Consider the following 12,711-nt stretch of genomic DNA (forward strand, 5'->3'; position numbering starts at 1 on the left):
TTGATCATTAAGTAGAATGAAAGGATAAAAGCAGGCAGTAGGAATTCTCATTAAAAAAAAAAAATCAACATTATTTATAAGGAGCAAAATAATTATTGACATTTTTTTTCTGCGAAAACAAGAGCTCTTGTGCATATATTCCATAAAATTGGGCTTCCTTCAAGGCTTCCAAGACTCCTGCCCACTTCAGCATCTATAGTCAACTCTTTTATTAATAAAGCCTAAATTAAGAATTCTTATTTCCTGAACAACGCTGCAGGAAAAAAAATATGTACTTACCATCTTTTTTCCTCAAACTTATTTGTTAGGAGAGAATACCAAGTGCACAGATTTTCATGCACACACACATTTTTGAAAGAATCAATACACGAAGCCAATAGTTCCTATTTTCTGACTTCGCAATTTAAGTTCTCATTTCTAACATTTTCTTTTGACAGTTAAATAATGCTTTCCCAAATGTTATTTCAGTTTCAAGTGTCATACATGCAGCAAATGAAATAAGAATAACTTAACTCCATTCATTTATAAACATTTTAATTACTACAGTTTCAGATAGAGTACGACATATTTAGGAAATATCATTGTTTCAGCTTTGCATTTGCCATTAATAATCACACTGTGAATCTAGTAATAGCAACACACAAGTTACCACTGAGATTAGCTCACTGCTACTGCCATTATAACTGCATTTTATCTTACCATTTTTCTCAATTTACTGTTCTGATCACTGCCAGATTCTTCATAATGTCTCAAGAAAATGTGAAAAGCTGAAAATCCTATTGTTCTTTCATTATGTAATTGTTCCATGAATAGCACTCAGGTGTACTCCATTGTATTTCTCTCTCTCTCTCTCTTCTTTTTTTTTTTTTTTTTAAATCTCTTTCATAGAAGCTTTAATTAGAGCTCCTGAAGATGTCCACTTTGCTATATCTGCAACCAGGCACCTTCTTTGTCTTCAGTCCCTGTAACTAATGAAGATCTTCACTGTTCATGACAGAGGACTCTTCAAACTAAGAGTTATTAACAGCAGTGTTTTCAGGGAGACTGACCCTGGAAATCAAACACTTTGTTCTGCAGTATTAAAAGCTAATGTTTAATTATAACAGAAAAAATATACATATATTATACATGTTTCAGATGTTTTTCTTTTTTAAATCATATTTTTTTCCTCCATGTCTCATACAGATTCTCACTGGAATCCATCCATCATATTAATAACTTTGCACTCAAGTTTTAGTCCCTCTTTCCCTGATTGCATATTACCTACATTTTGGCATATACTCAGACTGAACTTTACTGCATATCAATAAATTTCCCAAATACAGAAACAGGCATACAGAAAGGTCAGATTGCACTTCAGTACTAATCCTACTGACAATATATATATGAATGCAGCAAGATTGGTTTCATGCCGGATTTTCCATAACCTTCAAAGCTATCTCAGTAAGCCAGAGAAGCACATGTCCCTTCACACACTAAACCCTAATTCATATTTTCCACCGTGCACAGCATGGTAACCCATTCTCTACCAAAATCTTCATTCTCAGAACATTGTAAAATAATCTTTGTTGTTTTTTTTTTTAGGGCAGTTTCTCTCTCATGACTGTCTAGAGACTACAAGGAGCTCAGACTTTCATGAATGGAGGCCCAACAGCATCTGCTCATAGTAACCTGCTTTAGAGTAAATAGTAATCCACTTTAGAGATGGCCTAGACCTGTTTTAGCCAAATACTTGTGCTCTTCTACTTACCTAGTAACACAACCAATCTTCTCCAAAAGAAATTCTGATTTTTCCTTCTCTGAGTAACTGAATTTTGTCAGGACACTGCAATTCTTCACATCATCACCGAAATTATCCATTTCTGAGCAGCTGGCCAGGGCTCTGGAGTCAGCAATTACAGTTGCAACATGTAACATAGCAGAGTCCCCAAATCATCAGCATCCTTAAATAATTTCCTTGTTACCAGGGATCTCAAATTAGCTTTCTATGAGAGTCATAAATGTTGTTAGAAGGCAGCAACGATTGAGTACACACACAAAAAAATTCTGCTTAATAAAAACACCTCATGGGGCACTACTGCTTAAACATAGTGAGTGTTCAGGTACTGTGTGTATGGCATGACAGGAACATCAGAACCACTCTCGCTGCTGCCTGCTTGTCTATCAGTTTTTTTACAACCTGAAGCTGACTTCTCTTTCTTAACAGCAGCAAAACAGCTGTAGAACACAGTGTATCTTAACTGAGACTTACGATGGTTTTCATTCACAGCATACTGGGAGAGCAATATACTGCACACCTGGCAGAATTACCAAAAGAGGTGCAGGGTTATAGCACTTATGAAAAAAACAAAAACAAAACAGTAACAGTGTTCAGCATTTCCACAGAGATTCCCAACATGATTCTACAAGTCTTGGTGCTAAAATTTTCTTCTTTTTTAATATACAATTGGGGTCCTACAGAAGTCTGCAGGGTCTTTGTACCCACAGAATATATTTAGCAGTAGGGACTAAAAGGCCAATTATTAACACCTGCAGGAAGCATAAGTAACTGTTCCATAAACTTAAAAGGTACGCTGGCCCTTTTTTATTACCATGTGGATCTTTAGCACAAAACTTCCTTCATCGTAAAACCTGTTCGTTCCTGAAAAAAAAAAAAAAAGAAAAAAAAAAAAAAAAGGAATATACTGAAGAAGAACAAAGAGTGCCACCTACTGTTGTTACTCAACAGAAGACTGTTGAATGTTCATTTAATTTCCTTACCTTCTACCACGAACTAAAGTATGTATGCATAGCCTCACAATTAGCTGTACTGCCCCATTTTTATTGCATATGTAATTTGCTGACAACACTCTTTAATCTTGTTTCTGGAATTCTCCAGGGAACTGGTTAATGGTACGCACTGAGCCTTCAGCAACGTTAGTTCAAATCTCAGTCAGCAAATTTCTTCCAGCCCTCAACATGCAAAAGCAAAGAGCTGCAAGATTGCTGAGAGAATTCGCTATGCAAGTATCACTAGGCAAATATAACTATCTGTTTTTCCTGTTCATGTATGTTTCCCTGGGAATCTGCAACTGGAAACTGATGAGCACATTCTAATTTTTTATCTGTTTAATAAAAGTGCATGAAAGAACTGCTTCTCTATCACAACCTCAGCTTGATAACAGCACTAAAAACCAACCAACAAACAAAAAACCCAAGCACATAAGTCCTAAAAATACACCTGATATCTGTAGAAAAAAAAGCAATAATTAGTGGTTAACAGATAGAATGCAGTACTCTGATTCTTCCTGAATATGGTACACTTCAAATCAAGTAAGCTATCAGTTACACAGACAAGTATTCGATTCCCTTGATTTAAACAGAAACAAACTAAAATAAATATGGCTCTGAATGTTTCCGTAGAAGAAAGTTCCCATATATTTCTTTAACTACCATCCTTCATTAGACCTTCTTCCTCAGCCCACCTTAAGGGATCTCTATTTTCTAGCCTATGGTTTCCAGTACAGATCAACTTCTGAGTCTTTACAAAATACAAACTTGTACTTTTTACAGCTTCAACACCATATCAGCCTCACTAATGCAAGTGTTTTTATAGTAACCTTCATACCTTCAATTCAGGAGAACCAAATCAAAACCAGCTACCTAAGGGTTACCACCTCAGTCCCATCAGAGATTAATGCTTTGGCGAGCTCAGCCAGGCATAGGATTAAAAGTTTAGGTAGGGGGTTGAATAACCTGAAAAAAGTCTGCCAAGGTCACATGGAAGCTAATCTCTGCAAAGTCCCATCTTACAGAATCAATGCTGCATCAAGAGAGGAAAAAAAAAAAAGAAAAAAAACAAAAACAAAAACAACACCAGAAAAAAACAACACTGAAGGCAACATATTTGAAAAACAGGAACAGAAACGAAGCCTCTGGTAAAGCCAGGCAAATCCATCCCTGTCACAGGAAGTCAAAGATTTTTGTCAGGGAGAATGAAAACAAGGCTACTGCAGTATTCAACCTGCAGCACCTGGGGCCTGGAAGGGACCAGAGGGAGAAATTCAAAACCTCTGGATGGAACTCATGGAAGGTAGCTCATCTACTGCTAGTGATGAAAGCCAGGTCTGCATCTTTCCCCTAGCAACAGCTAATGAGCATCCACATGACCAAATGTGTTGATATAGCTGCATCAGCTTGACTCAAAGGAAAGGGGGAAAGGAAGACAGACTAGATATTTTCACAGGATCATATATTTTGCTTGTTCTCATTTGGACAACCATGAATAAGTTTCTCTCCCTACCCTAGAATTACCGTGTGCTAAAGCACTAGTAAAGTCTATTCTGACACAATACAGAGACAGTGCTATTGAATAATGTAAAATTTAATTTCACTCCAGGGAAAACAGCATGAAAGGATGCTGCAATGAAGACTGCAAACTATAAACGTTACAGGTGTTCTTGCAGATACTGCAGGGGGTGGTGAGGTCAAGCACACGGATAAGTATTATCCTTGAATTGATAATACAGACTCAGGAATAGATTTTTGGTGGTGCTCCAGTTGTTACTACATTTTGTCATTGTCCTTGCTCTGCTGAATTTTTTTCTTTTCCACTTTTCATTTTCCAGGATGCAATCAAAAGGCACTGCATGGGAGATTTAAAAAAAAAAAACAATAAACAAAAAAAAAACCAAATTGATACTACTTTACTTTCTGGCAGTACTGGTTATGATATAAACAGGAAATGAAAGGACTGGACACTCGAAGTGAAAATGAGAGAAGTGAGCAGAGCAGTGGATCTCCAGCTGTGAAATACTTTTCCAGGACAGAGGAGTGGGATATGATTCCTGAGCAGATACACATTTCTTCCTGAAATCCTGTGTTTCAACAGAACAAGAGCTGATTATTTGGTCACGGAAAGATTTAGTAAGGTATAGATATATACATAATCTCTGGCTTCAGTACTACTCATGGTAGTCAACTTTTGCTTGCAAAACCAAAAATTATCTTTGAAATGCAGTCAGAGAAGGTTCCTAAAACTGAAAAAAATAAAAAATAAAATAAAATAAAAATAAAAATAAGGTGTCATTCCTGTCTTCAAGAAGGGTTTCAGGTTACATAGCCTTGCTTCAATCTGTGGGAAGGTAATAGTGTAAATAATCCTGAAAATATTTCCATCAATATGAAAGACAAGAAGGTGATTGGCAGTTGTCAGCATAGGTTTTCAAAGGAGAAATCACATCTGATAAACTAAGTTAACAACAGTGCAATATTATCTTCATTTTCTCTCTTACCTCTGAACAAAGTTAGACGTCTCAACTTCTCCTTGTATGTCTTGGGCTTCAGATTCCTAATCATAGCAGAAATCATCCATTGACTTGGTCCAGTAAGCTAGTATCTTCCTTGTCACTGGGGAGCCCCAAAATAGAGACAGTAGGCTGCAGTTTGATAAAGCCAGACTTTATTTTCAAAAAGATGCAACTGCACCATAGCCTCTAGTCCTAGAAGTCTTCTGCCTAAAAGATACAGCCCTAAATTTGAAATGGGCTACCTCTTTCAAAATTCACCACTTCAGTGCGCCCTACAACTACACCTGTGACAATGTTTCGCTGCAAGTGACAATTTTAAGACTAGATCCATTCCTCTGTGTTTCTTTTTCAAAATATCATGCGAGCCCACAACTCTAAAAACTGTACCCGGAAATGAAAATTCTGCCATTAGGCCTGCAGCTGTTTGATCTGCAGCTCTAAAATATAGTCTTAGCAAAAAAAAAAAAATGTTCTGTGCAATATGATTTATGCAGTTAGCAGTGACTTGGAAGTGCCTGTGCAATTCGACCTTTCTCAAAGGTTTTGTAGGCATGCGTGTAGCCTGCTAAACATTTTTTTTTCCCTGAATTGACTCATTATATAATTCCTTTTCTAGTGCCTTAAAGCTTACATCCAAAAATTGCTTCCTTGTACACGGATGAGGAAGCTTAAATTTCTGTCCGTGCCACAGACACAAAGATTAACGTGCAATTTTCCTTTACTCTGCTGTAGGAACTCTGTGCAGGACATCTGATAGGAATGTACGTATCAGCTCAGCTGGTTTACTCTCCTAGATCAAACTCTTAACAATTTCACTGAAATTTCTGACACATAAATGTCTTACAAAACTTATGTTCAGAACAGCGTCTAAAATCTCTGCCACTATCTTCCCCACATTGGACTTTCAAGCACAGAATTGGTGTGTTATTATGGAAGACAACCTTGGATTAATATACATATAATGTTACATTGCTTGTGAATAGTGAACAAGTCAAAACATCATTACCACAGCAACTCCTCCAGCCAATGTTGAAAAGATCAGTTAAGTCTAGGAACATATCTCTTTCGCTGCAGAGGAATAGCATTGTGAAATGACCTATGAATCTGTAAAACCTCAAGTTGCAAAAAAAAATTCAAGGGGGACTAACTAACCTCTGCTCAGCCCTCCTGATACAAAATGCATTGGAGCTCCCACACATGTGCCAGAAAATTGCAATACATGATTACTCTCAGTTTATATGCTTTTAGCACACAGATAGTAAGAACAGGCCAATAGGTACTAACACAAAATTGATGCATGTTAAACATACAAATATTTATAGTTCTGCCATTATAGACACTTTCATATATGGCAATAAGTACTTATAGTGTGTGAAAATTGATTTCTATATCCTGAGATCAAACCTTAACTAATTTGAACAGTTGGCCTGAGCCATTTGGCCCAAAATCACCATCAGAATTATAAACTGCTAAGGACGGGCAATAGACAAACACCAGGAAGTTATAACCACGCATAGCTCCAGATCAAAAGGTGGAGATACCAGCTTTCTAGCTCTGTCTTCTCTGTTGCTGAATACTACCCAGTTTTTCCACTCTCTTCTCCTGATTCTTTAAAGAAAGACGGTGACCATGAAGAAGCACAAGCTTTGAAGTAGATTTTATACAGAGTGCTCAGTTTCTTAGATGAAGAGGATGAGATCCCCTCAAAACATATTATTGTCTGACAAAACGTCTCTCTCGGTTGAAGATCCTGTTCCTTCTGCTCCCTCCTCCATGTAGCACACACTTTCCTGCATGTTAAGAACAAGAGGCAAAAGAGTCCAGGATGTGCCATACACTCATGACCTTAGAAAATACAATGCTAACATTAAGTTCCAGAAATCCAGACAAAATCACAGTGGTTGCCCTACACATACAAAATATCTCTATGCCTTCTTGCCCTTTTATGACAATAGCCGTATTGTAACTTGAATGCAATGAATTGTGCTACATACACTATAGTCATACATCAAAGAAATGTAAAAGTATTTAATTTTCAACCTATCCTGTTGAATGCCATAATGTGGTACTTCTGAGCTGAAAAAAAAAAAATTAAAAAAAATTTAAAAAAATCAATGCAGCAATTCTGTAAGAAGAAAGCTTCAGAGGAAGTCACAGTGAATATGAAGTGCATAATTAAGAGCAGGATCTAATATTGGCAGGGCTGCTGTTTCTTTTTTGCTTGCAATTACGTTTGGCCTCTTCTGCTCTGAACAAAGACCCAAAAGAAGTAAAATCTGGTTATTTTTCCAGAACACAGTGGAGCTTAGAAAAAATCCTGAGGAGATCTTTTGTGGGATTAGCAGAATAATTTAATAGGCAGTCATGTTGGTAGGTAGAGAACAAAAATATATTTGCATTTCAGACTGTCTGTAAGGTTTGGGAATAGCGGAGGAAGAGAAGTTGAAGCCTGAAGCTATTCTGCACTGAAAAAAAATCCCTGACAGAAAGTAGATGAAAGAGATGAAGTTAAGAGACTAAGACTCTAAAAAAGAAAAATAACATGCAAAACATCAATTTAACTTTTAGGCTAATGCAATATTGTTTAGTGTACACAACTAAACAGTTGATTTTTTTTCCTCATTTTAAAATACAGAATCATGGAATCAGAATAATTCAGGTTGGAAGGGACCTTAGAAGCTCATTCCATCCAAGGTCCACTAGGAGGCCACGTCAGGGTTTTATCCTGCTGGCTTCTGAAAAATCTCAGACAATAAACTTACAACTACTCTGACAACCTACTTCATTGCTTGTTTGCCCCTATGGGGAAAAACTTTCTTCTTACATCCATCCAAACCTCTAGTTTAAATTTTTGCCTACTGCATCTTATCTTCCTACCAATACACCAAAGGAGCCTGGATTCATCTCTTTTGATAATTTCCTCCTAGGTGTTGATAGGCTGCTATGAGATATCTTCTCTAAGCCAAACAAGTCTATTTCTCTCAGTCTTGCACCAGGGACAAATGCTACAACTCCCTGCTCTCCACTGCAGTACTTCTAGTTTATCATTGTCTTCCTTGCATCTGAGGCACCCAAAGCTAGACACAGAAGTTGCTTATTGAATGTTGAATTCCTTATTCTCCCTGGTACACTGTTAATACAGCCCAGAAGACTTTTGGCATTATTTACTGCCAGGGCACACTGATGGCTTACGTTCAGTCAGGACATCCAGGTTGTACTTAGCAGTGCTGTTTCCTAGCCACTTATTCCCAGTTTGTATCACTGGAAAAATAAAATTATAAAATAATGTACATCAGACTTCTAGAGATCGTCCATCCCAATATCCTTTCACAAGGTTTGATAAAGTAGCATCCATTGTCTAAACACGAAAAGTACATGAGACATACCCCAAAACAATCTACAGGCAGTTTAAAAAATTATTTCAAAAGATATCTTGACAGAACTATTATTATTACAGATTTCCAAATACATCATAACTAATGAAAGCTGATACTATAAAAAAAGTAAAATTACAGCAGATACAAACATAATGGAAGCACTCAAAATCAAGTACTGATGACAGCAAGGGCTAGGATGGTGAAGGATTTTAGTGAAGTGTGTATTAGAATGAATATGAGACCAACTTTCTACGTTCACTACAGTTGCACTGGGAATTTGAGCCAGCTTTTGAGCACAACCACGAAAATAAGGAAAATATTCAGGGCAGATAAAATGACAGCTTGGAAGTGTCCATAGCAATGATGATAATCCAGACTTCCAGGCTCAGTCTATTTTTATACTAGTCTCAAAGCTCTGAAAAGACTGCCCAAAGCAGTCTGTGCATGTGCAGCAGCCAACAAGACATTTGGAGACAGCCAGCAATAAGTAGTCGCTGGCCCCACAGCAAAACTGCAGTAAGACCTTTGCAAAGCAGAGAAATTAAGTATATATGTCACTAGCTTCTACCTGTGTGCAGCTTCTATCTCTGCCTTGGCTGAGGGTCTGCTGAGGTGCTGCATCATTCACTTGCTTGTTCATTCTTTTCTGACAGCTTTTTTCTTCCCTAACAGAGACACAGAATGTGTCTATTAATTCTTCCTTTTGCCCCGAGATAGCTGCTATTTGTGTCCCTTAGAGAATCTCAGCTCTGCTCACATGCGTGGGGTCACAGACAACTGAGTGAAGTGGGGAACACGGGGTAGAAAAAGGATGAAGAAAATCAAAGGGCCAAAAATCTAAGGATTTTTGCCTCTGCCAAAGTTTTGACCCTCCAGAAACATGGAAGGGGTCACTGTTGAATATGTTTTTCTCAGATATGTTGATCTTGTCCAGGGATAGGATGAGACAGTAATTGTTGGCTGGACCCAAGCTGTGGGAAGCTACTGTTGCTGGTGTTTCAGTGGAGGCAGTTCAAGCCAAACCATGCTTAACTTCTAACTGTAGACAAAGCAGCTGTATCTACCAGAAGGTGGGATGCCTTAAGCCAAAGATCTGTCCATTCATCAAGTAGTCTGTCCTCCCCTTGGGGAGAGCATGGAGGAAAGATTTTTCTCTACAGGAGAAGTGAGCAATGGGTGAACCAAGCACAAGACATTCACCTCCACATCTCCCACTGCTCTCTGCAGTCCAGCTCTGGTACCATTCCTCTATGTAACAAACCAAAGAAGGATGAGAAGTAACTGGAAAACCTAACAGTAACACAACAACAGGTCTGCAAGGCGCAGTAAACAACTCAGATGTTCTTGAAAGCAGCATGAAGTAACAATTCCTGGTTGTGCATTTGGAGATCTCTGCCTGGGGATCAGATTTGGTGATGCACACAGAAAAATGTGCCCTTCACCAACTCCAGCAGGACCCTGAGAGATCAGATGGCCATAGACTGATGTGCATGCTATGGAAAAGAATAGCAGAATAATTTCAGACTGCGTTCAGTTCTCCTGATGTGTGACTTCTGATCAGGACATCCGAGTATGTACACTGACATACTTCATCACACTAAGACATTTATAAACTATTTATATTTGCATCTTGTATTCTTTTAATTGATCATTAAAGACAAGAAAGTTCCTAATAACTTTCCCCCATGGAACTGCCTGTTTAAACTGAGAGTTGTGAATTATTTCACAAGCAACAGCTTGAAATGTTTAGATAGCTGCAGACAACTCCAGTACTCCTAAATGAAATCCACTTCACAATGGAATATACCCCACAAACACAGAACATTTAATTTATGAAAAGCTAAGAAAAAAGGGTGTAGGACATGGCTTGCTCAATACAAGGACATCAGAAATTGGTATTCCATTGTTCAAAGATACTTTAAAATATGGATCTTACAATGAAAGGCACTTCATTTTCTTAAGGCAGAAACTACAAATGAAAAAATATCTAACTATCCACTCATTAGTGAGACTCATTAAACAACTAGTAGCATTCATTAAACAAGATTCATTAAACAAAAAATGAAACATTTCTTGTATTGGGAATTTGTAAAACAAATCTCCATCCCTTTAAAGCTTCTCAACAGCAAGCACAAAAAGACATATCCCAGTACTTTTTAACAGAGTGCAATAGAATCTGCTAGTGAATACCTAGGGTTGAGCACTTAAATTTGGGTTTCCTTACCTTTTTTTTTTCCCAACAGTTTGTTTTTCTTCACCTTATATATAAACTTAAGATTTTCAATCCCTTCCTATGGAAAACAAAATATTTTCGTTTTCTAAGGGAAAAAATGCTTTAATCAACCCACTTTGGGGAGGATTTTTTATCCAATCTGCTTGAATAATATGGTAGCGTGGTTAGAAGAGGCTGAGTTCTACATATCACTTGATCAAACTACTTATAATGAAAAGACCAGGCATATTTATATATTACCACTGCATTGTACATTTCCTTCCACAGTACTTTAAAAAAAAAAAAAAGGATATAAACATAGCATACTGGCTCTGCAAAATGCTGCAGAAGGGTAAATATATGTGTGTTTACTTATAAAATAACAATGTGCATCTGTTAATTCTTTAGCACATTAATTTCATATTTCACACTTCAATCTCTGCTGAAAATGTCTGAGACAACCTGCACTACATCAAAGTGCTGGTAATACTTGCATATCTGCTACCACCTTGTGACGAAAAGTGTTACTGGCTTTATTGCAGAAGGAACTCCTATTTCACTATTAAAAAGACAGAAACAAAAACCTTACACTCTTGTTACTTTGGCTTACAGTAAAAGCTACATAAACTTTTTAATACAGTGCATTATAACCCCAGTGAGCCATTGACAGTCCATCCACTCACCCTGTCTGTAGCACAGACTCACGACTGGCCAGTATATTTTGAGTATATAATCAAGTATATCACTTGAATGAAATGAACCATCAGCTATTGACAGACGGTAACTCTAGTCAATTTCTGAGCAATCAAAAGCTGATTCCACTTTGCAAAAATCCCAAACCATTTAATTTATTACCCTAATCATAAGCTTTATCAAATGACAAGTCAATTTCTTCTGGCACTGTTTCCCTATCTAAAATATGGGATTTTTTTTCCACAGTTTTAAAATTTGGAGGAAAACATTAGTAGAAATAATAGCCTTTTTATTACCCTGCCTAATTTTACGGTGCCTTAAGTAACTCCCTTGATTTGCTTCTAGATAACGTTGTTGTTGAGAAAAAGAATACCAAAAACCTAAAGCAAAAGGGAGAAACATCCTCAGTGTCAGCTATCTCATGCTACACTGCCAACGTGTGACAGTAAAAAGAAATTTGTTCACAATGTTGGCCTGTATTTGGCTATGTAGTAAGTGAGAATAGCGTTAGTAGTACTTACTTGAGCAAGCACTTCTAAACACTCCAGGGGAAAAAAAAAGAGCAAAAGAAAAAAAACAATCCTGAATTTCAGATCTAGCAAACCAAAACCACAGAAAGGGAGGGAGGGAGGGAGGGAAGAAGGGAAGGAAGCAGAGTGTGGAGCAACAGCAGGATAGCATGACAGTATGTCACATTTGACACAGATAATCCCATTAAGATTTGTAAGGTCTGGTGGGAAGCCAATGAATCTGACCTTGAAATCCCTAAAAGCAATGGGCTGCTCACAGCCCTGCGTGCATTTAGTGAAAGGAGTTACTAACCCTCTTGACGCCTTCTTCCTTTTAAATTGTGTAGTAAGATTATTAAAATACATATACTATTTGCTTTTGGCAAAGAAGTAATACTCTTCATGTGACTCAAGTTACTGTATGTTGATTAGCCTTTTTGTGTTTTTGCTTTTAGTCCCTCTTACTAACACTAACTTCTTAACTTCAGGCTGAAATACTAAACACCAGAGCTTCTGACAGTCTGCTGAAGCAGTGTTTGTAAGGACTACCGCTTTACACACAGAGGCAGAAGAGGCAGTACCTTTGGCAGGCTGCCTGCCGGACAGGCTACCTGAGCTCAGAGCAGCCACCT

General features: G+C 37.6%; 1 long non-coding RNA gene across 4 annotated transcripts in view; it reads right to left on the reverse strand.

Annotated features, from left to right (window-relative positions):
- Window positions 1-4,306: 4,306 nt before the first annotated feature.
- LOC122163238 overlaps window positions 4,307-12,711 on the reverse strand; it is an 8,640-nt gene continuing 235 nt past the window's right edge. The window contains exons 2-5 of one of the 4 annotated variants that reach the window (XR_006169858.1): window positions 10,890-10,956; window positions 6,830-7,078; window positions 5,274-5,417; window positions 4,307-4,624 (exon numbers count right to left, since the gene is read on the reverse strand). This is a non-coding gene — a long non-coding RNA (uncharacterized LOC122163238). Of the gene's footprint in view, window positions 4,625-5,273; window positions 5,418-6,829; window positions 9,126-10,889; window positions 10,957-12,711 lie in introns of those variants that run through there. The other 3 variants (XR_006169863.1, XR_006169857.1, XR_006169856.1) reach the window with 3 other exon arrangements.

This window comes from Centrocercus urophasianus, unplaced genomic scaffold (assembly GCF_019232065.1).
Source record: "Centrocercus urophasianus isolate 14NV4802_14NV808 unplaced genomic scaffold, USGS_Curo_1.0 seq_10, whole genome shotgun sequence".
NCBI classification, from domain to species: Eukaryota; Metazoa; Chordata; class Aves; order Galliformes; family Phasianidae; genus Centrocercus; species Centrocercus urophasianus.